Source organism: Nicotiana tomentosiformis, chromosome 2 (genome assembly GCF_000390325.3).
Source record: "Nicotiana tomentosiformis chromosome 2, ASM39032v3, whole genome shotgun sequence".
NCBI classification, from domain to species: Eukaryota; Viridiplantae; Streptophyta; class Magnoliopsida; order Solanales; family Solanaceae; genus Nicotiana; species Nicotiana tomentosiformis.
Genome location: NC_090813.1, coordinates 111066816 through 111080166, shown reverse-complemented (window position 1 = coordinate 111080166; position 13351 = coordinate 111066816).

Sequence of the window (13351 nt, the reverse complement as noted above, 5' to 3'; positions counted from 1 at the left end):
TTATATTGGTGCGGTATGTCTGTGGAACGATTATGTTTAGTAATATAAGGTCATTGGACCTGGAATGAGTACTATCAGGTTTAATTTCGGTATATTCGGGAGTATAATATTAAAAGTCGGCTCAGAAAGTGATTATGGTTCCGGTTGGGGAGAGAGATCTCCATGACTTGTTGGTCTGATAAGGGGTTACGAGATTCTGCGTGTTTCTTTTATTATCAACAGTGTACGAAGGTTTTGGGATAAGGTTTGGTTCGATATGGGTTTAATACTAGTATGTGGGTGGTTTTGGAGTAGTCACTACGATCAGGAAAGATGCTACGAGCATGCGAGTTGTGTAATATGTTGGTTGATTATATCTGGGGTTATAGTTATAGCTCGATGCAACTTGTTCGGACTTATACGGTGTGTAAATGTAAGATTTGTATCTTAAAAGAAATTCTAAAGGTTAGAAATTAAACTCCAAGGTTTATGGGTTAAGGTTAAATTAATGATTTTCAGTTGTATTGTGTAGTCAAGCCTATGTGGAATAGGGTGACGTGGGTTCACCCCCGAGTACATGTGTGGTAAGATGGAACAGTGATTTGATGGCTTGGAAATAACTCTTGGCACGTTCGAGGACCAACGTATGTTTAAGTGGGGGAGAATGTAACGACCCGACCGGTCGTTTTGAGTACTATAACCCCATTTCCCCATTTACTACTCAATTGGGCTTTACAGTTGTTGTGTGACTTGCCGGGGTAATTGGTTCGGATCCGGCGAGGTTTTGGAATGAATTGGAACACTTAGTTCCAAGGTTTAAAGCTTAAGTTAAAATAGTAATCGGATGTCGACTTATGTGTAAACGACCTCAGAATTTAATTCTGATGATTCCAATAGCTCCGTATGGTGATTTTGGACTTAGGAGCGTGTTCGAAATTTTTTTTGGAGGTCCGTAGTGGAATTAGGCTTGAAATGCCGAAAGTTTAATTTTTGGAAAGTTTCACAGGGGGGTTGACTTTTTGATATTGGGGTCGGAATCCGATTCTGAAAATTTGAATACCTCTGTTATGTCATTTATGACTTGTGTGCAAAATTTGAGGTCAATCGGACGTGAATTGTTAGGTTCCAGAGTCGTTTGTAGAAACTAGAAATTTCAAAGTTCATTAGGCTTGAATTGAGGTGTAATTTATGGTTTTAGCATTGTTTAAGGTGATTTGAGGGTTCAACTAAGTTCGTATGATGTTTTAGGACTTGTCGGTATATTTGGTTGAGGTCTCGGGTGAGTTCCGGGGAGTTAACAGATCATTTTTGGCCTTGGTGAGATTGCTGATATATGTTGCTGTATTTTTTTGATTTTCTCTTTCGCGTTCGCAAGTGGGCCCTCGCGTTCTCGAAAAGTGTTTTCTGAGTGTGAGGTTTGTTCTTCGCATTCGCGAAGGGGAGGACGTGAACACGAAGGTATAGTCTGTGTGTGTATCGCGAACGTGTGAGAGGTGTCGCGTTCGCGAAGAGGAGTGAGGCGATTGGGGACCCTAGGTTCTTGTTCTACGCGTTCGCATTCGCGAAGGTCTAAGATAGTAGAGCTTCGCGTTCGCGAAGCCGTGGTCGCGTTCGCGAAGGGTAAGATTTGCAAAGCTTCGCGTTCGCGAAGAGTTAAATTTGTGGGCAGTCGAGTTGTGCTTCGCGAACGCGAGGGACCTGTCGCATTTGTGAAGAAGAGAGGCCTGGAGCTCGGATTGAGGCGATTTTTGGGCGATTTTCAGAGAAAACAACGGGGTAAGTGTTCTTAACTCAATATTGGTTAAATTACCCGAATACATGATTGTTTTTATCATTTAATTGGTGAATTAAGTTGGAAAAGTTTGAAAACTCTCTTAGCTTAAATTGAGGATTTGAAGGCCGAGTTGTGGTCGGATTTGAGTAATTTTGGTATGGTTAGACTCGTGGTTGAATGGGGGTTCGGATTTTGTGATTTTTATCGGATTCCGAGATGTGGGCCCCACGGGTATTTTTGGGGCGCAATTTTGGATTTTTGGAAAATATTAGTATTTTGATATGGAATTAATTCCTATAATTTTTGTGGGCTGAATCAAATTATTTTGACTAGATTCGAGCCGTTTGAAAGTTAATACACGCATAATAGGATTTTTGGAGCATTGTTTAGCTTGCTCGGCATTGGATTTGGCTTGTTCGAGGTAAGTAACTCTTCTAATCTTGGAGTTGAGGGTATGAACCCTGAATATATGTATTTCATGAATTGTTGGGAGGTGACGCACATGCTAGGTGACGGGCGTGTGGGCAAGCACTATAGAAATTGTGACATAATCTTTTCTGTGGAAGTTTGTAGTTATATGACCTTGGCATTTTCCATGCGATTTTATGAGTTAAAGAAATTGAGCTGAAAAACATATTAAAAATCATGTTGAGGCTATGTGCCAGTATTATTGGGACCCACAGAGGTCATATTATTGTGAAATATTTATTTTAAAATAAAAATTTATACTCAGTCATATTCATTTCATTGCATATCATATCTTAGTCTCTGTTGTTATTTATTGATACATCATATCATCATTTTTGGGCATCTCTGTTGTTATTTATTGATACATCATATCATCATTTTTGGGCTATTCTCATGACATTGTGAGCCCATGAAAGAAAGACCGGAGAGATTGATGACTAAGGGAGGTCGAGGGCCTGATTGTGAGGATATTTTTGGGATCGAGCTGCACGCCGCAGCAGGCCATGTTGGCTTTATATATATTATACTATTGCATGTGAGTTGGCCGTGCGGATCTATATATTATACTATTGCACATGAGTTGGCCGTGCAGATCCAGATATTATTATAGCACGGGAGTTGGCCGTGCGTATCCAAATATTATTATAGCACGTGAGTTGTCCGTGCATCACGTGAGTTGTCCGTGCGGATCCAGATATGATATTATAGCACGTGACTTATCCGTGCAGCACGTGAGTTATCCGTGCTTATAGCGCTTGGGCTGTAGGAGCCCCTCATGAGTCTGTACACCCCCAATGAGCACAGTCGACTATAAATAGGGATCGGGTTGCATGCCGCAGCAGGTATTGTATAGCGCTGAGTGATTGAGTGTGCTGAGCACAGTGAGAGAGAATGCGAGACAATGAGATTGAGTACTCTGAGACTGTGAGTACATGAGTGCAATCTCTGAGATACATTGCATTGACATGCACACATGACATATATGCATAAAGATGTGTTTTCCTCATGCTGTATGGTATCACATTATTCATGATTTTTCACACATGTTGACAGATGGGCATAGTGATGCATTTGTTTTACACTAGTTATCTGGGAAAGAAAATGAGATATTTTATTTACTATTGAAATAATTTTTGGAAGAATCACTGTTCTCAAATTATTCATATTTTTTTGACAACTTCGGCAAACGATTTGGGTTTTCACTGATGTATTTGAAAGGAAGAACTATTATTTTTGAAATCATGTTTCAGCTGAGCATTTTTATCTCTGTGTTTCTTCTGGTACTATTTGCTTTATGTTGTTATGGACTATTTTGGACTAGTGGTTTTGGATCCGACCTTGGTAGAAGCTCGTCACTGCTTTCAACCTACTGCTAGGTTTGTTACTTACTCAGTACATGGGGTCGGTTGTACTGATACTACACTTTTGCACATTGCGTGCAGATATTGGCCGTTGTTGTTGTTATGCTCGATGGTTGCGGGATCTGAAGATGTACCTGTGTTCCTTTTGTAGTTGCATTTTGTTCAGGGTAGCCTTAGATTTATAAAAGCTCTGTTTATGTATTATTCAAACGGACTATGTATTTATGTGATTTACACTTTGTACACTCTATTCTTAGAAACTCATGATTTGTACTACCAATTCTTGGGGAGATGTATTGGTTTTAGATATTTTCTTTTAATTAATTTCATTGGAATTAGATAGATGAAAATTGGCTTACGTAACGGGTTGGGTTAGATGCCATCAAGACTAGTGGGATTTTGGGTCATGACAGTAATATGATATACTCAACATTTTGTATTTTAAATTTCCTCCTAAAGTAGTAAGCAATTAAAATTTCCTCCTGAAGCAGGAAAATATTATTTAGTGGTAGAAATATTAAAATTCTTAATTTTTGTCATTTAATAAATTTAGAATTGTCTTTATATTGTTAATTTGATTATGATTTTCTCTCATGATACCAGAAGTGTCTGAGAAATATTTGATAGTACAAAATGTATCAAAAACACGTGAAGAACTAAATGTTTGTCTAGAAGACACGTGACACCAGTAGTGTCCAAATAATATTAGATTGTGGATATTAAATTAAGGCTCTAGAAGAGCTTATATATAAATATGTCATTCATATTATATGATTATGGTCAAAACATATATTGTAGTAAACCCGAAGTTTACTAATACAAATGGCTATCATATTGAGACTACAGATGTCTGGAAGATTGAAAATCTTCATATTTCCACAATCATAGGGGTAAAATACTATGTATGTGAGAAGTAATCCGCCTTATTCTTCAATTTGTATTATATCATGTATCATAGTAAATCAGAAGTTTACTAATGCAAAAACAGTCACAGTAAATCAGAAGTTTTACTGAGGCAAAAATAGCTACTGTAAACCAGAAATTTACTGATACAAAAGTAGCCACAGTAAATCAGAAGTTTACTGATGCAAAAGTTTATGCCATAATAAACTAGAAGTTTACTTAGAAATAGCACATGTCATTATAAACTTGAAGTTTTCATTTGCCATTTTTAAATGAGCTATTTGAGAATTTAGATAAGCATATACTGAAAAACTAGAAGATTCTTCAAGAATTTTCTTGTGTTGCTTGTTCTCATAATAAATTGATTATACCAGCTAAAGTTGGGACTAAAATCCCTAAATTCTGTAATATATAAAAGGTGAATATGGCCCCATTCACCTATCATGTGAACTACTTATAGATGCATATATGAGATGGTTACATGTGTGTTTATTGTCAACATGTAGTTTGGCATTTGAAATTGCCTTTCTCAATTAAGAGCATAATTTTCAGATTATGAAATCAAGATAGTTCATCTTGATGATGCTGGTTTATATCCAAGCTAGTTTAGCATTGAATACCTCCTATTAATAGCTAAACTATTGCTTATGAGAACAAAGCCTCATGTGTTGGTGTAAGATTTTCTAAATTGTATACAACAACACTTCTATGCATCAGACCAACAAAATATGATAAGTCCTCCCCTCACAATTGGTTTACGATCAGAAACCAAATATTTGTACTATCTAATAACTTTTGATGTGTGATATATGATTAATTTCTCTACCACAATGCACAAAGATAGGTTTCCCAAATAAGATTGGGGATATGAGTTAGTTTTTCTAACATTTGGGGGATGGAATAAACAACTCGAAAATATGCTATATGAATCGAATTATCATTAATATAATCCTTACTTAGAAGATAATTCAAGTCAAATACTAGAAGCATTTACTGATCCAAAATTAAATATCATATTAACGCTGCAAATGCTCCTATTAAAATTAAAGTCCCTGAAGGATAAAGTTTACTGCACGCATGAAGCGTAGTAAACCGATCGGTTCCAAAGTTAACAATCCTTGAAAAATAATAGGAGCAAATGATCAAAATGATCACAATAAGGAGGAAATGAGCTCTAGAAGAGCCCACGACATAACATTTCATGAAACTTCAGAAGAAGTTCAAGTACCTAAAAATAAATAAAGTGATGAGATATGAACAAGTTATGTCGCTTAGGAACCGATACGAAATAATCGTCGACGATATATTTGATACAATATAGTGCACAATATTGTAAAAGTTTATAAGGATCAGACCTGCACTCTAGACACCTGAAGATGTCATGCCATTTAAATGCAAGTCATAACCTATATGACTCATTTGATTAAATCTATATGAAGATCCCTGAAGGATTTAAAATGCATGAAGCATATAGTTGAAAGTCTTGAGAAGTGTACTCGATCAGATTACAAAAGTCTTTGTACGATTTAAATCAATCTGGGCGCATGTGATATAATCACATCATTGAATATTTGCTGAAAGAAAGTTACATAAATGATGTTATTTGTCCATGTATTTTTATAAAGAAAATGGTATCAAAATTTGTTATACTTGCTATTTATGTTGATAACATAAATCTTGTTGGAACTCCAGAAGAGCTCCAAAAGGTAATTGAATATCTTAAAAAAGAATTTGAGATGAAAGATCTTGAAAAAATAAAATTTTATCTTGGTCTACAAATTGAATATTTAGCACACGAGATCTTTATCCATCAATCTGCCTATATAGAAAGGGTCTTTAAATGATTTTACATGGACAAAGCGCACCCATTAAGTACACCAAATGGGTGTTTGATCACTTGAAGTGAATAAGGATCCGTTCTGACCTCTAGAAGAGGATGAGGAACTCCTTGGTCTTGAAATACCCTATTTCAGTGCAATTGGTGCACTAATGTATCTTGCTAATGCTACAAGGTCTGACATAGCATTTTCTGTTAATTTACTAGCAAGATATAGTTCTTCTCCTACATGGAGACATTGGAACGGGATTAAGCATATATTGCGATATTTAAAGGGAACTCTTGATATGAGTTTGTTTTATGCTAACAAAGATAGTGCAGATCTTGTTGGTTATGCAGATGCAGGTTATTTATCTGATCCCCATAAATCTCGATCTCAAACCGGGTATGTGTTTACATGTGGAGGTACTGTCATATCATGGCGCTCCATAAAGTAATCAATTGTTGCTACTTCTTCAAATCATGCTGAGATAATAGCTATTCATGAAGCAAGTAGGGAATGCGTATGGTTGAGATCGGTGATTCATTTTATTCAAGAAAAATGTGGTTTGGAATGCGATAAAAGATCCACAATTTTATACGAAGACAATGCTGCATGCATAGCCCAATTAAAGGGAGGATTTATAAAAGGAGATAGAACGAAGCACATTTCACCAAAATTATTCTACACACATGATCTTTAAAAAAATGGTGATATCGATGTGCAACAAATCCGTTCAAGTGACAATCCAGTATATTTGTTCACTAAATCTTTGCTAACTTCAACTTTTGAGAAGATGGTATATAAGATTGAAATGTAGAGACTCAAATATTTGAAACAAGATTTTCATCAGGGGGAGTGAAGTACGCAATGTACTCTTTTTTTATTACTAAGCTTTTTTCCATAGGATTTTTCTTGTAAGGTTTTTAATGAGGCATCTAAAAATGCATATTACTAAATATGTGTACTCTTTTTCCTTCACAAGAATTTTTTCCATTGGGTTTTTCCTAGTAAGGTTTTAACGAGGCACATTATCTTTTAATGAACATCCAAGGGAGAGTGTTATGAAACTATTATATTATGGATGTCCATTCATTACTCCGCTATAGATAATCTTCCGATTTTAAAGATGTATATATAGTATAGTATAGTATATATATAAGCTATATATATATAAGATTTACATATAGTATAGTATAGTATGTATATATATATATATATAAAAGCTATATTCGATATAAGATGTATATATAGTAGTATATATATATATATATATATATATATATATATATATATATATATATATATATATATATATATATAAACAAAGTGTAATTGTAAAAATATTAGGGTTAAAACAAAGTTGGGGGATTAAATGGCTATTTTATAAATAGCCAAGGGCTATTTTGGCAGGTAAAACGACCATATTTTTAATGCCATAACGGCTATAATGTGGCATATTTTTTTAAAAAAACAATTAGCCATTGGGCCCGGATAGGCCCGTTTAGGACCACTTGAACCGGCCCACTTCCCAGCCGGTCCCGGTCTCGCGGGCCTCGCCTATGGGACCGACCCACTATCCAGCCCACCTCCTCACGGTCCCGGTCCTATCCGGTTAGGACCGTTTAGGCCCACCACCCATTTGGGCTTGCGATCCTGGGCCGGGCCCGGTCCTAACCGGCCCACATGCCACCCTTAATTGCATGTCATCGTCAGAAATATATCAGGCTTTCCAAAATGCTGCACTAAGGCAATAGCATCCATATAACGCTGGCGTATATCTCTCGAACCACCCGCAAAACTTGTCGGAAGAAAGTTTTATTTTCCTATCTTAGAAGCTTCTCTTTCGCCAAGTCTTAAGATATCTACAATTCCTTATAGCACATCAACCCGAAATAAATCTTAGTTAAATGAGGCAAAATCTAACCTCTGAGTTTCTACTTTTATGAATTCATCAACTGAATATTGTTGAAATAATCTACCAGAATGTAAAATGATGTTTTCCTCATTGTCTCTCATCTGGAGTTTGTAACAGTAGTATTCACGACAAGAAATATTATTTCTTTTTCGTTTTCCCTTTTGCAAAACATCTGCTTCCATATCAAGTAGTCCATCAATTGAGCACATGTTAGAGACACTTGGAAGTTGTTCGGTCTCATAGTAAGCTCGCTTTCTCAATTTATTTCTAGGTTGTAGGATTTTTGGAATACCGCAATGCCAGCCATTTTGACCATAAGGAAGTAAAAGCGGATATTGCAAAGGATCATAGCAGCCATAGTAGAAGCGGATATTGCAAAGGATCATAGCAGCCATAGTAGTAATTTACTAACTGGCTTTTGTTAATGTGAGTATAAATTCGGATACGGGGTGCAAAACTATTATTGTTCGTTTCTTGTTCTAGCCATAATGCTGCTACTTCTGACACAGTTGGCAAGTTATATATTTGTTGATCTAAGCCAGAGTCACATCGCAATGCAATATAAAAGTTTGATAATTCTGAAATATGTATAAGAGATTTCAAGAAGATACAATAAGGATTTATCTTCAGTATATCCATTAGTTTCTCAACAATCGACTGTCGAAGTATATCTGAAGAAGCCATTCGATTCAATATTTCTGTGTTCTCATCATAAAAATATAACTGTAAATTTCGTGGTTGACGATTTGTCGGAATCAGATCATTTATGAAGTGATACATTTGACCTTGTACTTTAAATGTATAAATTCCTTGGTTTCTTTTTGCTAGTGCTTTGTCGTAGTTCACTCCAAGTGAAGTAAATGCAAACATATTATTGTAAAGTCTAAGGTAGGTACGAAAGTATTCAAATTCTTCGGTATTGCCTAAATATAGATTCAAGAGTTCATTAGGCATTTCATGTGACATCAACTTAACTGAACCATTGTTACAGCAAAATGCTGATGTTTCATATTCAAATATTTTTGCTCCACAATATTTACAGTTCGGTACAGTTTTTAAAATGGTTGCATCACTGGATAGTTCTCTAATATTCCAGTTCAAACATATTATTTTTGATTTATAACCTATGTACATTAGTTGCAACAATATATCCTATTAGTGTTGAGAAGAGAGCAGTACTAAATGTTGTTAAAAGATTAAAGTGAGACAAACCTTTGTTTGCGACGATAAATATCTCTACATGACGTTGTTCATAGGTGCACCAGAGCTGGAGCCTAATATACAAACAACTCTAATTAATATATTAAAAGAGATTACAATCAAGCTGAAATAACATATTTTCACTCACTTACCATGTTCAAAAACGAAGAAATGGTCAGTAATATTTTTTCCTTTGTCACAACCAGCTACTAGCCCAGCAACCGAAGATATACCGTCTAACATTCAAATCCAAATATGTTTAGCAAAAGAAAATTGTATTTAAATATAATCACAAAGGATAACACATATATACATGCATATATTTGTGTCTACTAACAGTGTGTGTACAAATGTGTCTTTTTCTCGAACAAATCTTTTTTGCTTCTAACATGTGGCAGTAACAGATGGTCGCTCAACTATCGTCAGAATTTTTTGTGTAGGTAATTCAAATCCAGCAGCTTGTTTGGTATATTCAAGCAGTGCGGTTTGACCCTTTTTTAGTTCAAGCTTTTTTGATCGGCGTTGTGTTAAAAGAAAGTCTCTTTTATCAACTGGTAACTGCTTGTACATATCACGTCTCCTACAATTAATTTTAGAGATTGTTTCTGCTGAGTATTGCTTCCTTTTTTGCGGGCAGTAAGGTGATGCCAAATGCTTTTTATCGGTCTGACATCAGCAGTTCGAACAATCTATAAAATTTTAACAGACAAAGTGATTTACAGTTCAATTGAAAGTATAGACACACTACAAATGCCCAAACAGTTCTATAATTACAATATTTTTACATCACTAAAAGTATCACACTGTACACCATAAATGAATCGTGAAAAAAAGATAACAGATAGATTGAATAGAACATAAATCCATTGACCTATTAACAATTACGTCACCGCTTTACATTCGTAAAGTTCCATAATTCACGCAAGTAACATATAAGAAATCAGGTAGCAAAACTAATAGTGTTAACTTATTTCAGGCATAACTTTTACTGTAATAGAAGCCTGAACATTTGAGTTTTCCTTGTAGCCATTCAAAAGTTGGGACATGAAAACTACTGGAACAAAAAAGGAAGGAAAACTCTTTCCGATAGTGAAAAAAGGGTGAATATAATCAAAGTTTAACAGAAACTCATTGGTCTAGTCATTACTTGGCCAAAGCTTTACTCTCACAAAGCTCCATAATTTAGAAATAGAAGGACATATAACAAACAAGGTAAAAACCAAATAAAATACTTGTAATTGCAAATGCTAGCAGAAGAAATCTAGTAGTTTGTGCCTCTGCCTTCGCTTTCTTCTGCCATTAGAATAGCGTTTGTTGTGGTTAAAGAAAGCTACAGTTTGTTGTTCTTTAGCTCATTGCATGTGCTCTAGTGAGCTTACATGGGTTTTCAGCTATAGTGCATGCCAAACTATCGCTAAGTGGTTATCAACATATATGCATTTATAACCTCACATCACACTTGGGCGAGAAAATCAGGCCCTGTTAGAAATTTGATAGTAGTAAAGAAAAACGAAAGAACATAGAAAAAGCCTTGAGGTGTGATGCTATTACATTTTTAAGAAAAAACTGACTAATTTGACTTTTGAGACAGCACAAATTCTTTATGTGAGATGCAATCAAGTATCCATCTTATTTGAAGTGAAATTTATCAATTATAAATATCTGATTTGAAATTAAAAAAAGATTCATATACAGAGAATATTAACACTTAATATATGTTGAAAATAAAAGAGACTATCTATTCAAGTATTTTATAATATGAAACTGTCACGACCCGAAATTTTCCACCGGCGGGACCGTGATAGCGCCTAACATTTCACTAGCTAGGCAAGCCAACGTTAGAAAATTATTTACCAATTCCTTATTTCCATTCAGTAATTAACATTAATTAACTGCAATGAAATATAACAAGTGCGGAATATCATAAATCTGTATTAACTACTACCACCCGAATCTGGAGTCACAATTCACGAACATTCTAAAATTTACAACAAGTAATAGTCTGAAGGAAACACAACTGTCTGAATGAAAGAAAACAGTAAGACATAAAGGATAGACGGGGACTTCAAGGTCTGTGAATGCTGACAGATCTATCTTGAGTCTTCGGACAGCGGACCAGTAGCAAATCTCGATCAACCTGAGCCGGTAACAAAATCTGCACAGAAAGTGTAGAATGCAGCATCAGTACAACCGACCCCATGTACTGGTAAGTGTCAAACCTAACCTCAGCGAAGTAGTGACGAGGCTAGGACAAGATACCCACATATAACCTGAACAGTATAATCATACTAGAGGCAACAACAATAAGTAAAGCAATAAATGCAGAAATAATGGGAGGGGAACATACAGTGGGGGAATACAACATAAAGAGTGAGTAAAATGAAAAGACATAATTATACCGAAAATCCTTAAACGAATTGAGCAATTAGAACAGTAAGGAAAACGGCACGGCATCACCCTTCGTGCTTTTACTCTCAGCCTCACAAAATAACAAATAAGACTGCACAGCATCACCCTTCGTGCTTTTACTCTCAACCTCACCAAATAACAAATAAGACTGCACGGCATTACCGTTCGTGCTTTTACACTCTTCCTCACAATATAATAAAATTATGCACGGCATCACCCTTCATGCTTTACACTCTTCCTCACAATATAATTAAATTATGCACGGCATCACCCTTCGTGCTTTACACTCTTCCTCACAATTCACAGAATCGGTAACAACGGATAGAGAGAAGTTTCACAAAAAATTAATATTTCATAAATGATTACTTTCACAATTTAACATCTCAACCTCGAATCAATATTCACAATTTCATCGTCCTTGGTGGAACCGGATACAAGTCTTCCAATATTTCAACAACAACAATAAGCATGGATAATGAGATTTAAGACTACAAATTTGCAAGAAATAGATTTTTAATCGCATGCTATGACTCGACCACAACGCATAGATGATCGTCACCTCAACTATACGTCGTATTCAAAAACAAAACACGTAGCAAATACTCACACAATACCTATTCCCTCAAGCCAAAGTTAGACACCACACTTACCTCGCTCCGAAGGCCACTTAATTCTCAATCACGACTCTTTCTTTGGAATTCAGCTCTAAACCACTCGTATCTATTCAAAATGACACATTAATATCAAATATTGCTAAAGGAATGGATTATATTTCATAAAATAAATTTCTAAAATTTTCCTCCAAAAGTCGAAAAAATCGACCCCGGGCCCGCTAAATCAAAACCCGAGGTTCGGACCAAAATCCTCTTACCCATTCATCCTCAAGCCCGAATATGTAATTAGTTTTGGAATCCGACCCCGAATTGAGGTCTAAATCCTCAAATTCCCGAAATCCCTAGCTTCTACCCTAACCCCTAATTCTACCATGAAACTCTAGATTTCTAGGTTGAATTCTAGTGAAATGGAGTAAAAGATTGAAAGAAACGAGTTAAGGAACACTTACCTATGATTTGGGGAAGAAAATGTCTTTGAAAAATCGCCCTAGGCATCCTATCCTTTTGAAAACGATAAGAAAAATGGCTAGAGTCCGAATTAAATGCTCACTGCCCAGCGACCTTCGCACCTGCGGTGCTTTGGTCGCACCTGCGCATCCGCATGTGCGGACGGGGTGTGCGCTTCTGTGAAAAAGGGTTGGGCCAACTGGGGCCAACTGTGGGACTCCTGCGGACAGGGTTCCGCTCCTGCGGTCCCGCTCCTGCGGAGATAAGTTCGCATCTGCGGAAAAATGAAGTCCAGGCCTGGGTCGCATCTGCGGGGCTTTCGCTCGCACCTGTGACCAAAGGCTCGCAGGAGCGGGCACACTAGATTTAGTGCACCAACAGCCTTGTTGAGGTTTGAACTCAAATCGCGCATCGCCCGAATGGCACCCGAGCCCTCGGGGCTCCAAACCAAACATGCACGC